The sequence below is a fragment of the Culex pipiens genome, chromosome 3, assembly GCF_016801865.2.
Source record: "Culex pipiens pallens isolate TS chromosome 3, TS_CPP_V2, whole genome shotgun sequence".
Lineage (NCBI taxonomy): Eukaryota > Metazoa > Arthropoda > Insecta > Diptera > Culicidae > Culex > Culex pipiens.
Window position 1 is genome coordinate 124,413,682 of NC_068939.1, and position 21,193 is coordinate 124,434,874.

The 21,193-nt window shown below is 36.0% G+C and overlaps 1 long non-coding RNA gene across 1 annotated transcript; it reads left to right on the forward strand.

Moving 5' to 3' along the window:
- Window positions 1-19,942: 19,942 nt before the first annotated feature.
- Window positions 19,943-21,193, forward strand: LOC120412929 (uncharacterized). The gene is made up of 3 exons (XR_005604881.2): window positions 19,943-20,381; window positions 20,451-20,865; window positions 20,926-21,193. It is a non-coding gene; the product is annotated as an uncharacterized LOC120412929 (long non-coding RNA).

Below are 21,193 nucleotides of genomic sequence, written 5' to 3' on the forward strand. Positions count from 1 at the left end.
TTTGAATTTCCAGTAACTCCACGTTCTGCAACTTTCTAAGCTGCAAACTTTTCATCGTCTTTTAGCCTGCAACCCTTGCGTCTATTACCGGGCAGTTAGTTAGAGCACAGAGAGTCATCATTGTCCCAAGTTTGCACCACCCCAGAAACCAAACCAAACCGAAACTATACCGAGACCTAACTTTTCCCACTCCGAGTTGTGGATGTTCCACACGGTACGACAAACTGTTTCGGGCTGGTCGGCACATGATTATCCCCGGAAACGGCTTCAACTCAATTTAGCACGCCATCGGTGCCCCGACTCCGAGGACTTTGAATTTCAGGGCTGTCCGTACTGCCCGGTGCTTTGGTTGTAGAGTAGACGGATCGATTTTTGAACACTTATTTAAACTTTTTGATCTAAAAATAAAAAAAAAATAAAAAAAGGTAATTTTAGAAGGTTAAATATTACCTCTTTTATGATGAAATTTTACCTCAATTTAGACTGCAAAAGCGACATTACACCAGAAAAGATGTAATACCGTCAGTGGGGGTGACATTGGGTCTGGGGGTGAGATTGGGTCAAAGTGATTTTTGACGGATTTTACCATTTCTCAGGTTCTTCTAAATGAAAATGAATTCTGTTGAAAGGGTTGTGTAGGGGACATCTTAAATCTCGTTCCTAGAACAAATCCTGTTATTTTGGCAGCTGTCTAAAGTTGGGGTACGTTTTTGGTCAAAAATTACCTCTCGAAAAATCATTTTTCTAATATTTTTGTTAGAATTGCTCGAAAACTACCCAAATGTTTGAAAATCTCCACTTCAAACATTGTAGCGTGTCAATACGATTCCCTCGAACAAGAAACACTGTTGGATGACTTGTTTTTACCATATTGTTGTATTTGAGCATCATTTTAGTTTCATTTGACCCAATGTCACCCCTTCTAAGGGGTGAGATTGGGTCAATTTTCAAACAATTGGCATTTAAGGTAGTGTTCATCAAAATCAACCATATTTTGGGAAAATGTTAGTAAACTATCTAAGAACAAATCTACGTTGAAAGATTTTCGATGTTATTTAAATTGTTTTTGTTATTATGAAAATACGAGAGGTGTATCGTTTTTTGACCCATAGTCACCCCCACTGACGGTATTACTCATTTTAGAGGTAAAATGACACATTTTTTCAACATAAACTATGTAAATACCCAATCCCAGATGTAATATTACCATGATTTTTTTCTGTGCAGATTTTAACAGATTTTGTTGGTACATGCTACATGGTCAGATTGTCTGAAAGAATCTAACTCCTTACCCTAGCCGGCCAAGGTGAATCTGCCTGGTCCGGATTCGTCTGGCGGAAAATTAAGCTCAGGAAATCCTTTTTTCTGCACTGCGTCCCCGAACTGAACTAAGCCGAAGCCCGAAGTGAATCACTCCGAGAGCTGAACTCTGTGTCTGTGTGTGTTTGTGTGATACTTACTTACCAGTGGACCAAAACAAGGCTGATGCTGCAGCACCATTAAATGAATGGTTCAAAGAGAACGAGAGAAACAATAGGACAGCAAACAACAACTAGGTTAGGTTAGGGGTGGGTGGGTGTTTGAGGGCACTTTGCGACAATATTTGCCCAAATACAGCCATGTTAGGCAGGGCAGCCAGGAGAGCACCATGACCAAACAAAAACGAGGAAAAAGGGCTCGGCTTGGCACAACGGAACCGGATGAGGGTGTGTGTGCGTTAACTACACCTCGAACAGAGCAGAAACTATGCTGAACAGTGCAGCATAACTACAACACACCCCATTTAATAGACACAGATTTCCAGACAAACGCCCTTTTGGGCCGGTAAGTAACCGTAGTAAGGGTGCACAAGTATTTTATTTGAGTTAGTAATAAGTTAGTAAATACACGGAGAAAAAAGAGATCCCAAAACCGTGAACATGCGTTCATGAAAATGGGCACCATGAACAACGTCGCATTGTACGTTTTTGAAAAACAAAAAAGGCTGAAAGGACAAAAGTTCGAAAATGAGAAAATAAGAAAAAATAATATTTTTTAATCATATTCGTGAGTTCAAAAATTAACAGTTCTTAAAAAATCTTTTTGAGATAAATAGCGGAGAGTGGGGAGACTTGATCCCCGGGAACACTTGATCCCAACGCTGTATCTCATCAGCATGAGCACAATTATCTTTATTCTAGAAAGTTGAGCGAAATTGACTCAAACTCATTGTAGAAAAACAATGTTTGGATTGAGTTACACATAAACCACAAAAAAAGAGATCTTTTCTCTTTGTTTTGATACGTATAGAAAACACTTAAAATTTATTTTAAAAATATATTTTTTATACACGAATTGTTTTATAAACTTATCAACTCCAAACCCCATACGCATTTGACTTTAAATTTATCGTCATACTATTTTTACAATCAATTGATTAAAAAAGTGCGTTTAAGGAGACTTGATCCCTGCATTTTCACAGTCACTGGAATCAGCCTCAAGCTTAATTAATTGAGCTGGGTTTTCGTTCATAGTTTCCTTTAGTATAGTTGTACATAACTTACAGCAGTTTGAACCATTTTTCAAACGTGTTGTAAACAAAATTTACCAGCTTTTGTAAACATGTTCAATTTTGGTCTCAAAAAGAATATTTTAAGGTTTTAAATATTTTACATATTTACTAATCTTGTTATATTTTGAACACAAACATACAAGTTTTTCTGAGAAATTGCTGTAATTAATAGTAAATCACAAATTTGGATGAATACGAAACAATTTGCTTAAATTTCTTCAAAATGTTTTTTTGTAGTTTATGGTTTAAATCGTGATTTTCAACCATTGCATAATTTTATATATTTTTTATTTGATCACCATTGTGTTCCCCAGACAATTTTACATAAGAATCAATGCACATCTCAAACTAAACCAAACCATTGCCGAGAAACAACTCTCCAAAAATAAAAACTCAGAATTTCCTAAACAAAAATAAGCACGAGGCCTACGCTTGCGCTCAAGGCTTACATTCAGGGGGTTGCAGTTTTGCATAGGAAATTCAGAGATTTTATTTTTTTTTTAGGGCTGTATCTCGAAAAATGGTTTTGTTGTTAAATTGTCTTGGGAACACGACGGTGATAAAAAAAAGTTATGGAATGGAAGAAAATCACAATTTAAACCATAAACTACAACAACAAATAATTTTGAAAAGCATTTGAGGGTTGATTTTTTATTTTTAATGAATTCCTTGGACAATTTAGTCTAATAGTTGGAAAGTTACGAGTTAAAGAATAAAAAACAAACAAAAAGGGATGGTCGAATCGGCACCAAACTTGGAATTTCTATAAACTATCGATAGATGAATCTTCCCTTCAAGTTTAGTCCAAATCGGAGAAGGTCGAGTCCAAAATTGTACCCAGTTGAGCTGGAATGACTCATATACTTCGAGATTAATTTATTTCTTGCCTCAGTTTTTTTTAAATATTATAATTATAACATTCTGAAAAAATCTAAACTCAAACATATTTTAAAGAATGTTTAATTCTTACATATATATCTTTTGAATACAAACATCTTTAATTTTATATTCCTTTAAATCAAATTATTCATGTCTCATTTTTTTGTAAGTTTTATCAATCTATCAAACATCAGCAGTTCTTTAGAAATTTGTATGAGAAGAATTCTAAACCCAAACATATTTAAAAAAAAATAATATTTTGCAAAGTAACTTATTTATGTTTCTGTAGTTTTAAATTTTGAATTTGTTGAATAAATAGAAGAGATTTTTTTTTTGTATTTTTTCAGGTTCCTTTTTCTAGAAATAGGCGTTGATTAATTCATTGGTTCATAACGGATGGAGCCTGGAAGAAGATACTTTAAGTTGCATTTGACGCTTATGTACCAACAACACAATTTTTTTCCGTACCGTACGGATTTTTGACCCACTTAGCGAATTTTTAAAAAGCTAGATTTTTGTACGGAGTTTTTTTTTTCGTATAATACGGTTTTTTTAATGAATTTAATGATGATAGTAACAACTTTTTAAAATTTGAATTGGCCTTAAGAGAAAAAAAAACATTTAAGAAAATTTAACTTTCCAGGTATTATTTTTGGGATTTTATCAAGACAATTTTAAACCATATTGAAAAAAATGCCTCGAAACTATGTATTACTAAATGAATTCTATAGTAAATTTTCAAAATAACCCTTTAAAATTTTTAACTAGAATTAGAAGTTAGCCCCAGGCTAATTTTAAACTAGGTATTATGTCTGGGATTTGTTTTTTTTGAAGTTGGAGTCAAATTTAGTGGCGTCAGGTCGCTTTGGAAAGCTGAAGTCGGAGTCGCTATGTTTTTAGAAGACGAATTTGAAGTCGGAACCGCAGCACTGGTTTATAAACTAAAGCCACTCCATTATACTGTGCAACTTGTCCCTGGACCTTTTGTTGTTGCTATTTAACCTTAACTCGTCGTCGTCCCTGTTTGTGGCCGCCTCCAAAGGCAGGGGGACAACGCTCATACGGCCGGAATCGTCCCAGTCCGGCCAAGTGGCACTTCCTGTGTGTTGGTGTGCCGAAGTGAACTAAATTGAAACTTTTCAAGTGTGTGCAGATGGTGCACACAAGTGCGGTTATAAATTTTTGATGACTTCTGGTTCCGGTCTTTGGCATGTGTGAGCTTTGGCCTTTTGGCCCTTGGTTTTTGCCATTGATCCTCCCCCTTCCCCTTGCCAAATGTTTTCATTGTGTCTTTTGCTGCAGTTCTTTTCAGTGTCCGGGGATGATTCCCAAAGAGATTGTGCTTGTTTGCTGACCGGCCTGGTCCTTGCTTATTGGGTTGTATTAGATTGAGCCCGGAGGTTGCACCAGATTGCATGTGTGTGTGTGTGCTCTTGTACGTGTGACCGAACAAAAAGTGGAGCACCTTCGTATGTCTTTCCGGGGTGGTGTTTAACAAAGCTCTGCTCGTAATCTGATAATTAGGTGGCTTGATTGTATTTGGTTAAACTGGTTTTTTGAATCGTAGTAACTTAATTTACTTTCTAAGGTTTGAAAGTTTGAGTTTTTCTACCTACAATATTTCGCCAAAATTAATGATGATATCTTTCCAACTTTCTAGAATTGTCTTTACCACTATCGATTTCATCCAGGTCATTTTGATTTAAATATTTACTTCATCTTGAAACTTGATTCCATTGGACGAGATTGCAGTTATACGCTTTAGATGATGCTCATAACTAAAAATATGATAATTTATCAGTATAGTTAGCTGGATAGTAGTAATCTGGATAGTAAATTAGCTTACATCAATAAACAAATTATTCAAATTAAAATGCTGTTAAAGGCAAACTTATGAAAAATTTGACGAGCCCTCCATTGAAAAAAAAATTTTGAGACTGAAAAAAAATATGATCAAAACCACGTTTTCCACATTTTGCTTTCCTCACCTTACTAACGAAAGGCTATAAAAGCAACAGCGTGGCCCCACTGCCCGCAATAGATTTCACGAACAGCGACACAAAAAGAAATGAAAACAAACATGAAGAAGCAAGACTTTGCGTCCCCACTGCCCGCATAGAAATATCAGCTGGGAGGGGAAGGTGGGGCAAGACGACCATATGGGGCAAGAAGAACAATCGCTCGTACGGCCTTAATTTTTAAAATTTTGATTATTTCCAGTATGAGGAATTGTTGCTAGCAATGCAATTAGCTGATTCTACTACCACATACAGTATGTAAAAAAAGTATTTACACCCGTTGGGCACTATGCACATATTGTGATGAAACATCTAAACAATTTAATGTTGACAGAAACCTAGTACTACGTTTTGTTCAGAAACTCATGCCAGACATTTTGCTACAAAAAGTTCATGAAAAGATGATTTCTATAAAAAGTTATATAACAAATACTATTACGAAAATAAAAAAGGTGAAAAAAAAGTTTGTACACCTTTCGAAAAATTAACATAAATAATGTTATTTGTTCAAAAATCACCATACATCCAGTCTCCCAACTCCAAATAGGCATCCTTGACTGATTAAAAAAATAATTTGGATTGAATATAAAGTTTACTAACTATTTAGTATAAAAGTTTATATAACTCTGGAAATTCCATATAAAACTTATCTAAACTTAATATTGCAAACTTTAAACTCAACTAAATGTCAATATATTACCATAGAATTGCTAAATAAACATTTTGGAGTGGGTACCGTAAACTGGGGTCAATCGGGACACATGGGGCGAATTGGGACAGCAGTTTTAACCATGTTGGAGCACAATATTTTGATTTTTCCGGTTGGTTTCGGTTAGAACAGACTCAGGCCAACAAAATGTGTACATCCATTTCCAAATTTAAAAGCTTTAAGTGCTCTAAAACCTGCTGTCCCTATTCAGACTGTAGTCCCGATTCACCCCAGATTACGGTATAACACCGATTTGGGGGTATTTGTATCGATAGAATAGATTTTTCGTTGGAATTTCGTACCAACCCGGAATTGCGTCGTCAGAAAGTCCGCCGGCATCTGATCCGGTCCACAATTTACAAGTCAACCTATGTGGCATCAGAAAGGGCATAAAATTCCCGATCTTTTGATACCCATACATCCAGGTTTTCTATTAAACCCACGTTTTTAAATACCTAAGCAAAAACGTTGTTATGGTTTCGTTTGAGCAACCTGCCAAAAATGTATGGAATTTCGTAATTTTTGTTCTCGTGGATCAAACTTACTTTTTGCCCAGGTATTTAAAAACGTAGGTTTTAAAGAAAACCTAGGAGATTGGATTTATGGTGATTTGTCAACAAATAACATTATTTATGTTAATTTTTCGAAAGATGTACAAACTTTTTTTGCACCTTTTTTTTATTTTCGTAATAGTATTTGTTATATAACTTTTTTATAGAAATCATCTTTTCATGAGCTTTTTGTAGCAAAATGTTTGGCATGAGTTTCTGAACAAAACGTAGTACTAGGTTCCTATCAAACTTTTTTTTTACCTGTTTCATCACAAAATGTGCATAGTGCCCAAGGGGTGTAAATACTTTTTATACATACTGTAACCGCCAAAATGACGTAAACGCCACGGAGCATAAGATTTAATGAAGTTTTTTTTTTTCAAAACCTTAGTTTTCTTATAATATTTGGAAAGTACAAAATAAGGCTTAGGGTTCGTTTTAAAGCTCATTTTATCAAAATGCTATTTTTCTAGATCAATAGTGTCCCTACCAATGACTAGCATCTATTATAAAGTATGATATAACTTTTGGTTATTTTTGTTGAGAGCTTTTAAAAAACCTTGTTCTGGTGGGGCAAGTGTACCATATGGATTTTTAGTATGGAGAAAATAGGAATTGCTGCAACAACACATTTTATTAAGAAATAAATACATAAAAGTACTTAAAAACTGATAAAGAATTGTTTAAAAAAATGTCCATGCAAAATATAGTGATATTCTGAAAATTTCCTTTTTTCATGTAAGTAATAATTTGTTTTCGTAAAAACGATCAAATTTTTAGTAAAATAAATATTATTATTTAATCTAAAAATAAAACAAACGTTTCAAATACATTCTAATCTGATGTATCTAAGTGATAACAGTTCAGTTGTTAGCAAATTAACATGTTGTTTCATGCATTGTTCCTCTTACCCCAACGCACAGTGGAAAAAATCGAGCCAAAAAACGGACTTAATTGAGGCAGGTCAATTAGAACTTTTAACCGAGACTTTTCTTATGTAAAAAAATCTGAGGAATCGATTGGTGATGGTGAGAACTCGCGGAATTTTGCGTAAGGCCGATTTACCCTGTTTTTGCTGTTTTTAATTAGTTTTAAATATGTTGCTGAAATGACTAGTTCCTTGACATACATTTTTCTACTCTCTTCTCTACTCCATCGACATGAGTTTCAGGTGCATTTTGCGGGTTCTCATCATCACCAATCGATTCCTTGAGATTTTTCACATAAGAAAAAGTCTTGGTTGAAAGTTCTGATTGACCGGCATCAATTAAGTCCGTTTTCTGCCACGATTTTTCCCACTGTGCAACAAGTTGTTCGTCTTGCCCCACTAGTTGAAAAGAACGCACGGAAAATAAAAATTTTAAAAATCAATTTTTGACATTAAAAAACAGTATTTTTTAAAACTTGTTCTATGAAAGTCTTAGTCAATACCTGGAATAAGATGTTTACAAAAAAATCCGACAGATTTTTTTACGTTTTTGATGGGTTATAACGAACATTTCCTTAGCTTGTTACACTTGCCCCACTTTCCCCTACTTGAACAAAACTCTACAAAAACAAAGAGGAGCTGTAGTCAAATTTAACAAGTAAATATAAACTAATGTAATTTTACATCATTTCTGTGCTGTTTACATTCGGTTTACTTGATTTAAGCAAACCTGACTCTTCGGTAAAAATATCACAAAATTTTTTTTTTTGTTTTTTTTTCATGATTTTATTAAATAACTAGCGATTAAAATTAATACATTTCTCAAAGAATTTGACTTTTAATAGGTCTTTTGACGGCATATATCCGGTTAATGGTATTTGACAAATGATTCAATGCTTGAACATTCATTCACCATTGCGACAAACGTTTAACTCCCATTTAATCTGATTTAAATCAGTTATGACCATTGATTTTCATTATTCAGCCGCATCCGCGGCAACAGTTGCATAATTGCCATCATAAATATTTCAATTGAAAACGTAGCTGTGTGTAATATAATACAAAGCGCCACCCAGTAACATATTTACCACCACGTGGATGATGGTGATGGGGTTTTGCACAAATTACTATTTATTGGCGTTCTTTTCGGGGCCGAAATCAAATGCGATTAAATCGAGGGTACAAATACGACCACCGCATTATGGCACACGGCGTAAATAAATTGAATCATGCGTGCGGTGCATCTGACACGTGGTGGCCCATTCCGAGGTGCTAATTAGGTTATACAAATACATTCAGCGATACACACACACACTCGCTCTTACACGCGACCAATCGAGCGGCACTAATAAATTCATTATCAGATCACGCAGCTCAACATATGTTTTGACCAGTCTCTTCGGAGGGGATGCTTTCAAAAGGGCTTACTATAATAAGTTTTATTTATTTTTAAAAACGACATTTTTGGTAAAATTATTCAAAACGTTGACATTGTAAGTTGAGTTAAATTTATACAGCTGGTTAAGTTCAATTTGGGGTCAATCTTAAAATACACAACACGTGGCTCATCGCTAAAGACCCCAACAATTGGTAAGGGACAAGCCGAACCCCGATAATGATGCGGTCAGGTTGAAAGTGCACGTGTTCAACGAGTGCGGTTGTGGATGGGGGTTTGCATACATTCAGGAGGAGGTGTTCGATCGAGAGCGCCAGATAAACAAAGCGGCATTGATTAATTGAATTCGTGTTTGCCTAATTTTGCTCTGGCAACTGCGTCGGCAAAGGGTCAAATCAATTTGCCATAACTCATGTCAACAATCGTTTAAACCACTTATCGTGCATTTTTGTTTAAGGATGCTTGACGGTGAATTTAATTTTAATATCATTAAGTTTTTTGAATGCGGTTTTTATTAAACATGTACATTGTATTTAATAAATGTAGGAAATCAAAGCTTGACATTCGTGCTTTATTGATGAAACAATAAAATAATACAAAAGTGACAAATGTCCTCCATTACTTATATGACCACTAACAACTATACATAATGATGCAATTTATCTAACTAACTTGTGAGGTGTGTGGTCGCTGATGAGTTAATAAACAGTTAATTTGATTAACGTTATTTTCTTCTCTTGTTCAGATTGCATTTGAATGAAGATATCCAGTGGAGTTGCTTATTTCTGTAGTGTTGAAATTTATAGTGTTGCTCAAAACATAAATATCATGAGCGAAAATAAACATTCGCATATTTTGGCGATGCAAATTATAAAAAAGTGTGTATTTTGTTTTAGGAGCGTAGATATTAAATCGTTCTCGAGACACAGTTTTTTTTAATAATAGCATTTTTGTAACGACAGCTGCCAAAATTGTAAGAAGACTTGTATGGACAAATTAATGATGAAAAATGCCATCTTTTGTCATAGAAATGGTACCGTCAGTGGGGGTGACTATGGGTCAAAAAACGATACACCTCTCGTATTTTCTGAATAACAAAAACAATTTAAATAACATCGAAAATCTTTCAACGTAGATTTGTTCTTAGATAGTTTACTAACATTTTCCCAAAATATGGTGGATTTTGATGAACACTACCTTAAATGCCAATTGTTTGAAAATTGACCCAATCTCACCCCTTAGAGGGGGTGACATTGGGTCAAATGAAACTAAAATGATGCTGAAATACAACGATATGGTAAAAACAAGTCATCCAACAGCGTTTCTTGTTCGAGGGAATCGTATTGACACGCTGCAGTGTTTGAAGTGGAGATTTTCAAACATTTGGGTAGTTTTCGAGCAATTCTAACAAAAATATTAGAAAAATGATTTTTCGAGAGGTCATTTTTGGCCAAAAACGTACCCCAACTTTAGACAGCTGCCAAAATAACAGGATTTGTTCTAGGAACGAGATTTTTTCAGCGAAGTCATCTTCCGTAAAAAATCACTTTGACCCAATCTCACCCCCCAGACCCAATGTCACCCCCACTGACGGTACACAGAAAGTTCCATTAAAAAAAAATACATAAAATAATCGTTGTCCAAAGTGTTTAAGTTTTACTTAGGGACCATACATAAACCACGTGGAAAATGTAGGCTCTTTATAGTAAATTGTCCATTAGAGAAATTCCCCCCCCCCCTAAAGTTTCCACCTCGTGGTTTATGGATCGCCCCTTATCGTAACTGTTGCGGACTCTTCAAAACATTTTTCACGAAAAGAACCATATTACATTTTCGTCAACTTTATTGGTTGACCCTTCGTTTATTTCATCCTAGATATGGCAAGTAGCTTCATTACAGCTGAGGGGGTTGTTCATAGTGGACTTAAAGTTACATTTTTTTTATCTGACTTTTACACACTTTTCCCAGGGGAAAATCTTCGTTTTGGAAAGTTTGAAGGTCGATTTTGCTTACATTTTACTCGCTCTCTACGCTTCATGTTGGTGCACAGATTTTGACTTGTTTTTTCGCACACCTTTGATAGATTAAAGATAAACTTACACCTGGAGACAGCATTTTTTTATACACTCATTGTGAATGTTTCATTCAGTGGAATTTCGCTTCTACAAAACTAACTTATTTTATACTTTTATTTTTGCCTTGACAGCAATTCGTGGGAATTGTCGTTGCTTTGGATCTGCACTCGCGTTGCAATTTTATTACTTTTCTTGCACTATCAGAGGGGAGGACAATAACATCATATAGTTTTAGCATCGATTTTGTTTTAGTCTTATTTCTTATCATAATACTTTTTACTCTTCATACCAAATAATAAACAATCTTTTCTTCTTTCGATTCACAATATTTACAGTCCATATGTACAAATAAAAATCAATTAACAACACAATTCCGTTCTTTTTATTTTCGTTTAGTTTTCATAAATATAATACTATATAGAGCATGCTTGAGAAAGGAAACACAGATTAAATTGTCTGCTCGGATGTCGTTCTACTTAGACCTTGGTAACCTTGCAGTCATCGTTTCTACAAACTACGGCGTTGAGTTGCACAAGATGTACTTATTTATACACTAAACTAATGCTTAGCATAATCCTACACACAGTATGTGATCTCTTCTGCTCTTCTCAATTCCGACAAAACGAAGCAAACATAGTGAGCATTTTTGCGGTTTTCCTGCATTTCAGCACAAAAGAAACTGGACAAGTTACACTTGCCTCTATCCCTCTTGAGGTACACATAAAACTAAAAGGAATATTTGGGGACATTTTCTGTCGAGTTTTTCTCTGTTTTGCTGCTTTTGAAGCTCGATCGAGCACCATCACAGTGTTATGTTTTTGCGTTTATTTTGGAAAGATACGTTTTTCCCGCGGCTGTGGTCAATTTTCGAGTTGATTAGTTGAACTAAATTCCGTCGACGAGTCAGTAGGGTTTTGGGGAAACCATAAATAGGGTAGTGTACACAGCAAAACAATTCTTCATGCAAATGTCAACTTGGTTGTTGTAAACTCTTTTTTCCGAAAAAGATAATTTTTCTTTGTGTGTGATTTTAATTCGATACCCTCCAGCCGGCCGTGAAATTATGGAAAAGTTTAGACTTTGATCATGCTGATACAGCTAATCTCTGTATTTTGGAGACCAAATTTCAAGAAGTAAATGTGAAAAAAATTATTAGGTCAAAATAGATTCATATGGCACATTTTTATGAAAAATCTTCAAATCTTAAAATCTTTAATTTTATGCAAAATTGCATCTTTTCATTTACTAAATCCCAAATTTATATGGATTATATTACAAAAAATAAACTCAGGTAAACATACATCAGAATGAACATTTTTCTTACAAAACGTGAACAGCAATCTTTGTAATGGTCCATTCTACATAAAAAATAATTTGCACGCTTTTAATGCAAAGTTTTTAAAGAATCAGACAACATTTTCACAGCACAGTTAAAAACAATCTTTTGAAAAAAAAACACGGAAATTGTTTGGCCATATTTCTAAAATATAAGCAATGCCAGTTAAAAAATATTTGATAAATAAATTGAAATCCAATCAATGGCACGAAAATATTACAATATCAAAATTGTTTTTCGCACTTTAATTTTTTTATTGGATGAAACTTTGCCTATGAATTTCGCCTGTCAAAAAACCATTCAGGGACCATCCACAGACCATGTAATCAGTTTATTTGAAGATTCAGGAAAATGGGACTTTTTCAATAAAAATCTCTTAAATTGCGGAATTTCACAAACGTTTCAATCGTTTCAATTTTAAATTTCTGCAACATACACGGCAACGTATCAGCTTAGAAAAGCATTTTATAATCGATTTTTGTCTATATGTTTACATATTATGTTGAAAACTGTTTAAAAAATCGAGAGGCAAAAAACATGAGCAATCGATAGTTCTCTCAACACATAGAAGAAATCCAGAGTTTTTTTATAAGGTCCTATAAACATATGAAAGACAATACCTTATAAGTCGTTTAAAAAAAATCTAAATAATGTAAATATGTGATATATCTGAAAAATGGTAAATTTTTTTACCAGTTTTATAGACGAAAGTTAGTTTTTGTAACTATAGTTGCAAAAAGAAGTTATTTTCAGCACAAGATATTGGAATGTTTTTTTTTCACTTGTCAAAAGTTTTCAAGCTGCTGTCAAAACCGGTTCTGAAAAGTTCATCTTTTGAGAACTTAAATGGGTTGTACAATGAACTGTTGAAAACAGTTCAAATTAAGAATTGTTTTATATCATTTAAACTCATACATATTGTCATTGATTACGACGTTAAATACATGTAAATCGGCAAAAATGTCAAAGGTTGGTATGAGCCCACCATACTTATGGGTCATTCGAAGTCACCTGAGTACAATATTGGACTCGACCATCACCGATTCGGACCAAACTTGGAGGGAATGTTCATCTATCGATAGTTAACAGAAATTCCAAGTTTGGTGCGGATTGGGCCACCCTTCTATTTTTGGCACCACGCTCTTTTTTTACTAATTTCTAAAATATTTTTTTTCTTTTACTCGAATCTTTCCAACTATTTAACCAAAATACTTTCTTCTGGTAGCATTTTATAGGAAATTTTCCAAAAAATTCAATAAAAAATAAATATTTACCCCGCTTTCCAAAAACATTTGCCTCCATGGCATGTTTTATCAAAAATTTCCATTATTGATGATAAAAATTAATAAAATGCACAATATTTGTACGTACATATCTCAGAAATTGTCCAAGCAAATTCATTAAACAAAAATTATCCACTTTATTGCCCTTGAATCCCTGCCAAACCATATTTCACAAAACTCAAATATTAGAACTTAAGGCAGTGCTAGCCAGCCTTCGGAAACGTTTACATATTATATCAAAATTACTTAACCTATTCCAACTTTTTTGTTTTGTCCATACTCCTAGGCCATTACTAGTTCTGGCCTTGTCACTTAAATTGCCCTTTTCACATTATATCCGAATAAAACATGATTTTTAGAGAGGTGTCCAATTTACCCCCACTTTCCAAATTACCCCAAACTCCCCTACTAATGTTTGAAAGAATGTAAAATGCCACTTTCGACCTTATGTCTTTCGACCTTTTGGCATTAGAATTTGATCGCACATCCGTTTGTACCCTTAATCAAATTCAACGAATCACCATTGTGGATAACTTAACACAGTAGGCCTGTCCAATGGATAAAAGTCAACTTTGCTTTGGATGATTTCTCGAAAAAAAAAAATGGTTGCCAACTTTTGCATAAAGATATTTGGCTGTGTACTGTAATGAAACAACCGATTACATTGATTTATGTTTGATAAAAATGCTTCAAAATGAGGTCATTTCTAGGGTCATTTGGATATTCAAGGAGCTTGTTTTCCTATATCATGAAATTCATAAAATTTCAATTGCAAAAAGTAAAAGCGACTAAGATTTCCTGCATTCCAAATTCGACGTGTTATTGTCATTTCTAAAGAAATAATTTAAAAAATATCCAACCAATTTCACTAGAAGTATTTCTCACCTTGGAAACTCTCTTCTCGAATCATTCTACCAAAAACACCTATCGCTCTCCCAAAGTTTTTAAACAACCACCAACCCCTGTAATCGCCACAGTGACGCCCCCACCAACAGCACCACCAAACTAACCGATTCCACCGGCCACCAACTCCGTCCTCCACTGCTGAACGTCTCATTCTCGCCCGCCCGCGAGTCATTCCGCCGCTCGGTGGTCGGAATCGGCTTCAGCGTCACCATGATCTGGGTCGTCGCACCACCCAAGTGACCCACCGGAATCTGTCCGCGGGCGTGGTGCTGGTGCTTCTCGTGCGATTCCGGATCCTGGCCGGACGACTCGGACAGATCTTCGTCGTCGCTGTTGTTGGGCTCGTGCTGCTGCTGCTTCAGGTGCAGCGAGTGGCCAACCCGTTGCGCTTCCTCGATCTCCCGCCGGATCTGGGTCCGCGTGAGCCTGTTGCACAGATCGTCGTTGCAGTAGCAGTAGTCGATCTTGTTGGCACTCTTGCAGTCGTTGATCGAGAGACTCTCGCCGCACGTGCGCAGCTCCATGTCGCCTGGTGGAGAGGGGGAGAGAGAAAAAAAGATAGTTTAAATATTTTTTTGTGTAACTTTTTGTGTAAATTTAAAAGCCAATGTATGATTGAATTTTCAAGTTACAATCAAAATGATCACCTTAAAATTTGAAATTTAGGGTAAATGATTTGATGTAAAAAAATCTAAAACTCTAGAAATACATCAAACACCTAGTAGCGGTGCTGCAATAAATGTTTCGCAATCATTAATTATAATAATCAGACGCTCGTCATTTAACCGTTGCTAAAAGTCAAAGAAAATGTCTTCGCAGAATTCTCCAAGTTCCAACCTGGCTCCAGCGAAGTCATCTTTTCATCTCACCATAATGAGAGATACTTTCCACTAATTTTTGCCGCCATGCTCTCCAATTATCTCGAAAGTACTTCCGCAGGAACAACCTCGGAGGGATGGCCACCATTAGCGGAACCAACCTGGGTTTGATCCCAAGCGAAGGTGGTGCGTCGTCGTCGTCGACGTTTCAACCAGTCAACTGAAGTGCACTTCTTCAATCTAGTCAAGAGGCCGGGCCGGGCCGGACTTGAAACCATCATCCCTCGAGGGGCAATGTTTACAACTCGCTGTCTCGTGATGGTTGTGCTAGTATTTCAAACGGCAGTTGTACCAGGTACTACTATCATAACCGTTACTTCTGCGCTTCACGGAAAAGAGTAGGAACCTGAAGCGCGCGCGGTTTTCAATTTAGCTCGAGAGCAATTGTCCGGTCACAGACAAGTGGAGAATGTTTTGCTGATTAACATCCAATCCATCTATCGGGCACCTGATGTTGGCATATCATAATGTAAATATGTTGTGTTTATGTTGCAACAATTTGAAAAATTTAATAAAAAAAGGAAAAAAACCCAAATCTGACTAACAAAATGTGAAAAAGTTGAATAGCCCCTTTTAAATACTCGTAAATTTCAATTTCTTTATCGTTCCTGATCCCATGCCTTTTCCTTTATCCTACCATTCCCCCATATGTAGTCAAATTGCAAAAACTCTCGACACGTACAGAAACACAGACTACATAAAAACTGATCCGGAGCATTTGGTACGGTATGTCCACGCGTCCTTCCTGCCCTGTAGATTCGGTGAAATGAGATCCGTTCACAGAATCTTCTCTGTGGTGAATGCAACGCAGTAGGCCTGGCCTGGCTGGAGTGTAACACAGCTCGGAGATGTTACAATATACTACAAACATTTTTTTGACAAGACGGAACATGGGGCGTAATCTAACCATATGTTCTTCCAGGATGCTTTAGACTGGCTAGCCCAGTAAAAAATCCGAAAAAACGTAAACAGTTCAAAAATTGCCACCATTTCCCTTTATTACCTTAAAAAACGTTAAGTGTTTAATTTTTATAATATCTAATGTACTTTTCGAATCTGTAACTATTCAGATAAAGCAATTTGCAAAATTGAGTGAACTTTTCAATAAAACCATTTCCTCATGCCATCCTCATATTGAAAAACATTTTTTGAAATAGCAATGTCCGCCCCACAAACGGTAAAATACAAATACAAAGTTTTACTTCATATACAGTCCAGACTCTATTATCCGAAGGCCTCGGGAAAATTTCCCTTCGGATAGTCGAATCACGAAAAAAAAATATTTTTTTTTTTCGCTGCCTCATTTGTGATTGTCGAACTTAAGTATGACCCCTAACTACGCTAAAGTGATTAAATATTTTTAAATCCAGGATGGCGGCCAATATGGCGGTGAAGGAATATTAAAAAAAAACATTTTATTATTTAAAAGGAAATCAACTATTCAAATTTGACTAAAACAGGTTCGCAGAACTCGAATTTGATTTTTAAAACAATAAAAAGAAAAAAAACGAAAACAAAAATTTTTGTTCTTTGATTCGATTATCCGAAGTCCAATACAAACCTTCGGATAATCGAACTTTGGATAATCGAAACTTCGGATAATCGAGTCTGGACTGTACTCATAACTTTTAATTAAGGTTGTCCGATCTCCATTGTATTTAGACAAGTTGGAAAGGCTTTTTGACCTACAGCGGGCCAAATCTGATTTTTTAAGCATGGCGGGTCGAAAATCATGTTTGATTGAACTTAAAAATAAATTAAGTAGTGTTGCATATATGATTCGCATTTTGTGATTTACTCTGTGGATCATTTTTGGAAAAATGTTTACCTGTTTTTTTTTCATTTTTGAATTTGTTTAAAATTGTATTGTAATTGTTTTTTGTTTGCAATGAAATGTACAGTTTTCAATAAAGTTTTTTTATTTAGATATTTATGCCTACGAAAAAAAAATATTTCTGCTCGCTAGTTTTTTTTAGGAAATTCAAATATAAGAATCTTTTAGCAATATATATTCTCGAAATAAAGAATTGGATTATGTTACTAAACTATGTTATTATTCAAAAAATAATCCCTGAAAGTAATTCTAAATAAAACAGCGAGCTGTCAAATCTGCAACATGGAGTTAAACTTTCTGTGAAGTTTTCCATGGCACTTCGAAAAGTTTAACTAGATGTTGGACGCACACATTCTCACTCTTAATTTATCGATCAAATTTATTTATGGCCCCTACGGTGGTCCAAATCCGGGGGATTTTTTAAAATTTATATTCGATTTCATAATTTCAACATTTGAATGAAAAAAAATATATATCTATGGAAAATGCATATTTCAGCAGTACAGTTGGTTTGCAATCGTCAGGAAAGCATTTTAAATTGTTTTTAGCTGATTGCACTGAAAATTTCATAGAACTTTTTATGGTTTTCGAAAATATAATCTTCAACCCTTAATTTTTCGGCCCATTTTTGAAGGAGGGGGAGGTCAATTTATGTACCGGCGTTTTGTATCATTAATTAAGTGTAACCTAAAATTAGGCCGATGAAAATATTGAAAAATAAAGTTGTCCTCCAGCCTTTAGTTAATAAATATGAAGTACTTTTATTTTTGCTATTATTACAGATTTCTACCCAAGTCAAATTTGAACTTTTCATAAACATTTCCAAAAATAATGATGAAGGGTTTTTGATGAAAATTCAATAAAATCAAAATTTAAAGCGTGTTGTTGTCTGCAAATCTTCTATTTGGCATGTTCAGCATCATTTGAATCAATGTTGACTGATATTGAATTGTCCTTTTCACCAAAATAAGTGTTTTGAGTTCGACATCTGAAATCAGCAATGGCCACTAGCATTTTCACAACAAAACTGCATTTATATTTTATGATTGAATTAACCATCCAATCATTTTTTGACTTCATATCATTCTAATACATCATCCTGCATAGATACATGACATGGTCAAACCTTTGGGCACCGGAACAGGTTCCAACCGGAAACGGTTCACTGAGCTGATGTTGATTGGTGCCCAACTGGAACCGGCTCCGGTTCCCCCTAAGACTTAACCATGTCAATTATTTTTGCAGGATGATGTATTAGAATAATTTCTTGAAGTTTTGCATCATTTCCGGCATTTTTCTGTGAAATAGATTTTGTTATATTGACCAAAGACCCATATAGCAGGGCCGAGGTACCCCAACTGAATCCGGAATATCTCCGGTTAAATTGGACCATATTTGTCCACCATCTGACAGTTGAAAATATAGACAATTCTGGATCTTTTGCAACCGGAAGCATCCAAATTAGTCAATTCTACCAAAAGTTATGAGATTTTTAAGAAAAAAATAGGGGTCAAATGACTACCCGAGCGTTTGAGTGTTAATTAAACCTTCAAAAATGAAGAAAACTGTGTATTTAAGCAAAAGTTTCTCTTAAACATACAATAAATGCTTGTTGTATTACGTGTGTAATTCTGTTTTTTCCTCAAAAAAACATCTTTTCATTGTCTGTGACAGCGTCCCATTATTACGCACACTAGAGCGTTCGTTCATCCACTAATTCGCGAAGTAGTGCTTTTTAAAGAAATGCCTGCCCATTGCGACGGACAGAAATCGAGGAAAAAGAGAGCCCCCGCAATCCTCTTTCCGCCATGAATTTAATTTTAATGATATTTCCCCAACCCCGAAAGTACTTGGTGCGGATGGCTGCCTTCGGGCAATCCTTTTCCTATTTCACCACCCCCTCGCTCTCTCTGGTTGTATTGAGGAACCGCTCGAATGATAATGATGGCCAGCATTCGGGGTTCTCTTTTTGGGTTTTCCCCGCGGAGCAAGTGGACTGAGGAAACTCGCCTTTCATAACCGCATAGTTTGCGTTGTTGTTGGGAAAATTTTACAATCTTATGGTTGGCGTTTGCAGCGTGCCATTTTCTCATTAGATGTTCCGAGAAGTGTCCCCTATTTGAATTTCCAAACAAGTCAATTCATTTTTAATTATTCGATACATAATAAGGTCCACTTGTTTATACGGCAGGACTTTGGGAAGAGAAGTTTCTGTCCCTGAATGCAAGCTGGGGAAATTAATTATTCAAAGTACAGATAATTGCATCTGGCCGGGTTCCGATCGCTGTCCGAAACAGGTATACTTTGCTAATTAGGGACGAAACTTTGGAAACTTTGCTTCTTATTTTAGAGTTGCATGAGAAGCAGTCACATTCAGTTTTGCCTCCAGGTCAAGGGAATTATTTTAATTAGTTTTCTATCAAGAAGTGACTGCCGATATGTTGATTATATTTCTTCACTAAAACCGAAAATGTGTTGCCATAATTAGAGGTAGATTATGCTGCTGATAAGGTTAGTCTCATGTCTTATAAGCTTGCTTAAGCTTGATGTCTTATAAAGCTAGTTTTACGATCATGCCTTCCGTACCTGGAAGTACACACAAAAAAATATTATGGTTATGACAAAAGTAACTTACTTTTGAATTAATAAGTGGTTAAAATTTGCTACATTAAAAGTTTTTTTCTTGTTTTGAAAATGAAAACTTTTACTGCTACAGTTTTTGAAAATCTCATTGCTAACTTATTTAAAAGTTTTAACTTTTAATTCGACTGTATAATTTCTTTCATTTTGTCGTTCTCGTGAAACCGTGTACGTCTAAGTCCAAAATGTAAACAAACGTTTAGGTGATTCCGGTGGTTAGTGAGTGGTGGTCCACGACGTCAATCAAAACAGAACGCGTCCGCAGCCAGGACTTGGATGCGGATACCTTCGAAGGAGGATGGTGCGGAACAAGGTTAGGGGATTAGGGGAAAGTTGGTTTTCAAAAGGATGAGGCCAGCTTCCTGCCGGATCTGCAGCTGTTTCACGACCGAAATGGGTAAGAAGGAAGCTTGGGTGTTTGGTGGCGTTTGTGTTTGATTTTGTTTGTTTTTGTTTGTTTTTGTAGGACGCCGTTTATGCGGATGTGAATTTGCACCGGTTGTATTCGATAAAGTTAATTTTAAAGGTGAGGAGAAGGATCCGACGGAAGAGGGAAACGACGAGAAGCGATCGGAGGTGGCTAGCGCGGATGTTGCACTCGGTGCCGGCGGTTTACGACCATCAGCAGCATTATGTGCCGGAAGTGATGACGGGACAGTGTGGGATGTCCTGAGGGTCCGCAGTCCATTTCTCGGTGCGGGACATGTTTGACAAGTGTTACATAAACATCCGGAAGAACAGTTTGCACCAGTTCTGGAAGAACCGTCTGTACGAAAGCCGCAGGTCCTGAAGCTGTCGTACTCGGATTACTTCCAGAGGTTGGAGTGATATCCGACGAACCTGATCAAGAACATCTACCTGGAATACCGAAGAAGTCACCGGTGAGTATTGAGAATGTGTTCAGTGTCTAGCCAATTTAATTTACTTTCAAACACTTTCAGCAACTCCCGCCCGCAAACTCTCAACTCGCGACGGCGCAGCTTCGGCCGGATGAACTGGCAACATCTGTGCCATTCTCGAAGGAGGACGATGCGATCAGGAACTATCGGTTCAGGCGCTTCACTTCCCAGTCGGAAAACGTCGACTTACCTTCCCGAATTAACACCCAATGGCCAACTCCTCCAAGCCTGTCCTAATGATGGTCGGCAACGAGACCATCCTGTTCTCTACATCGCTGTCGCCAAGGCTGTCGCGCTCCAAAATGTAGGC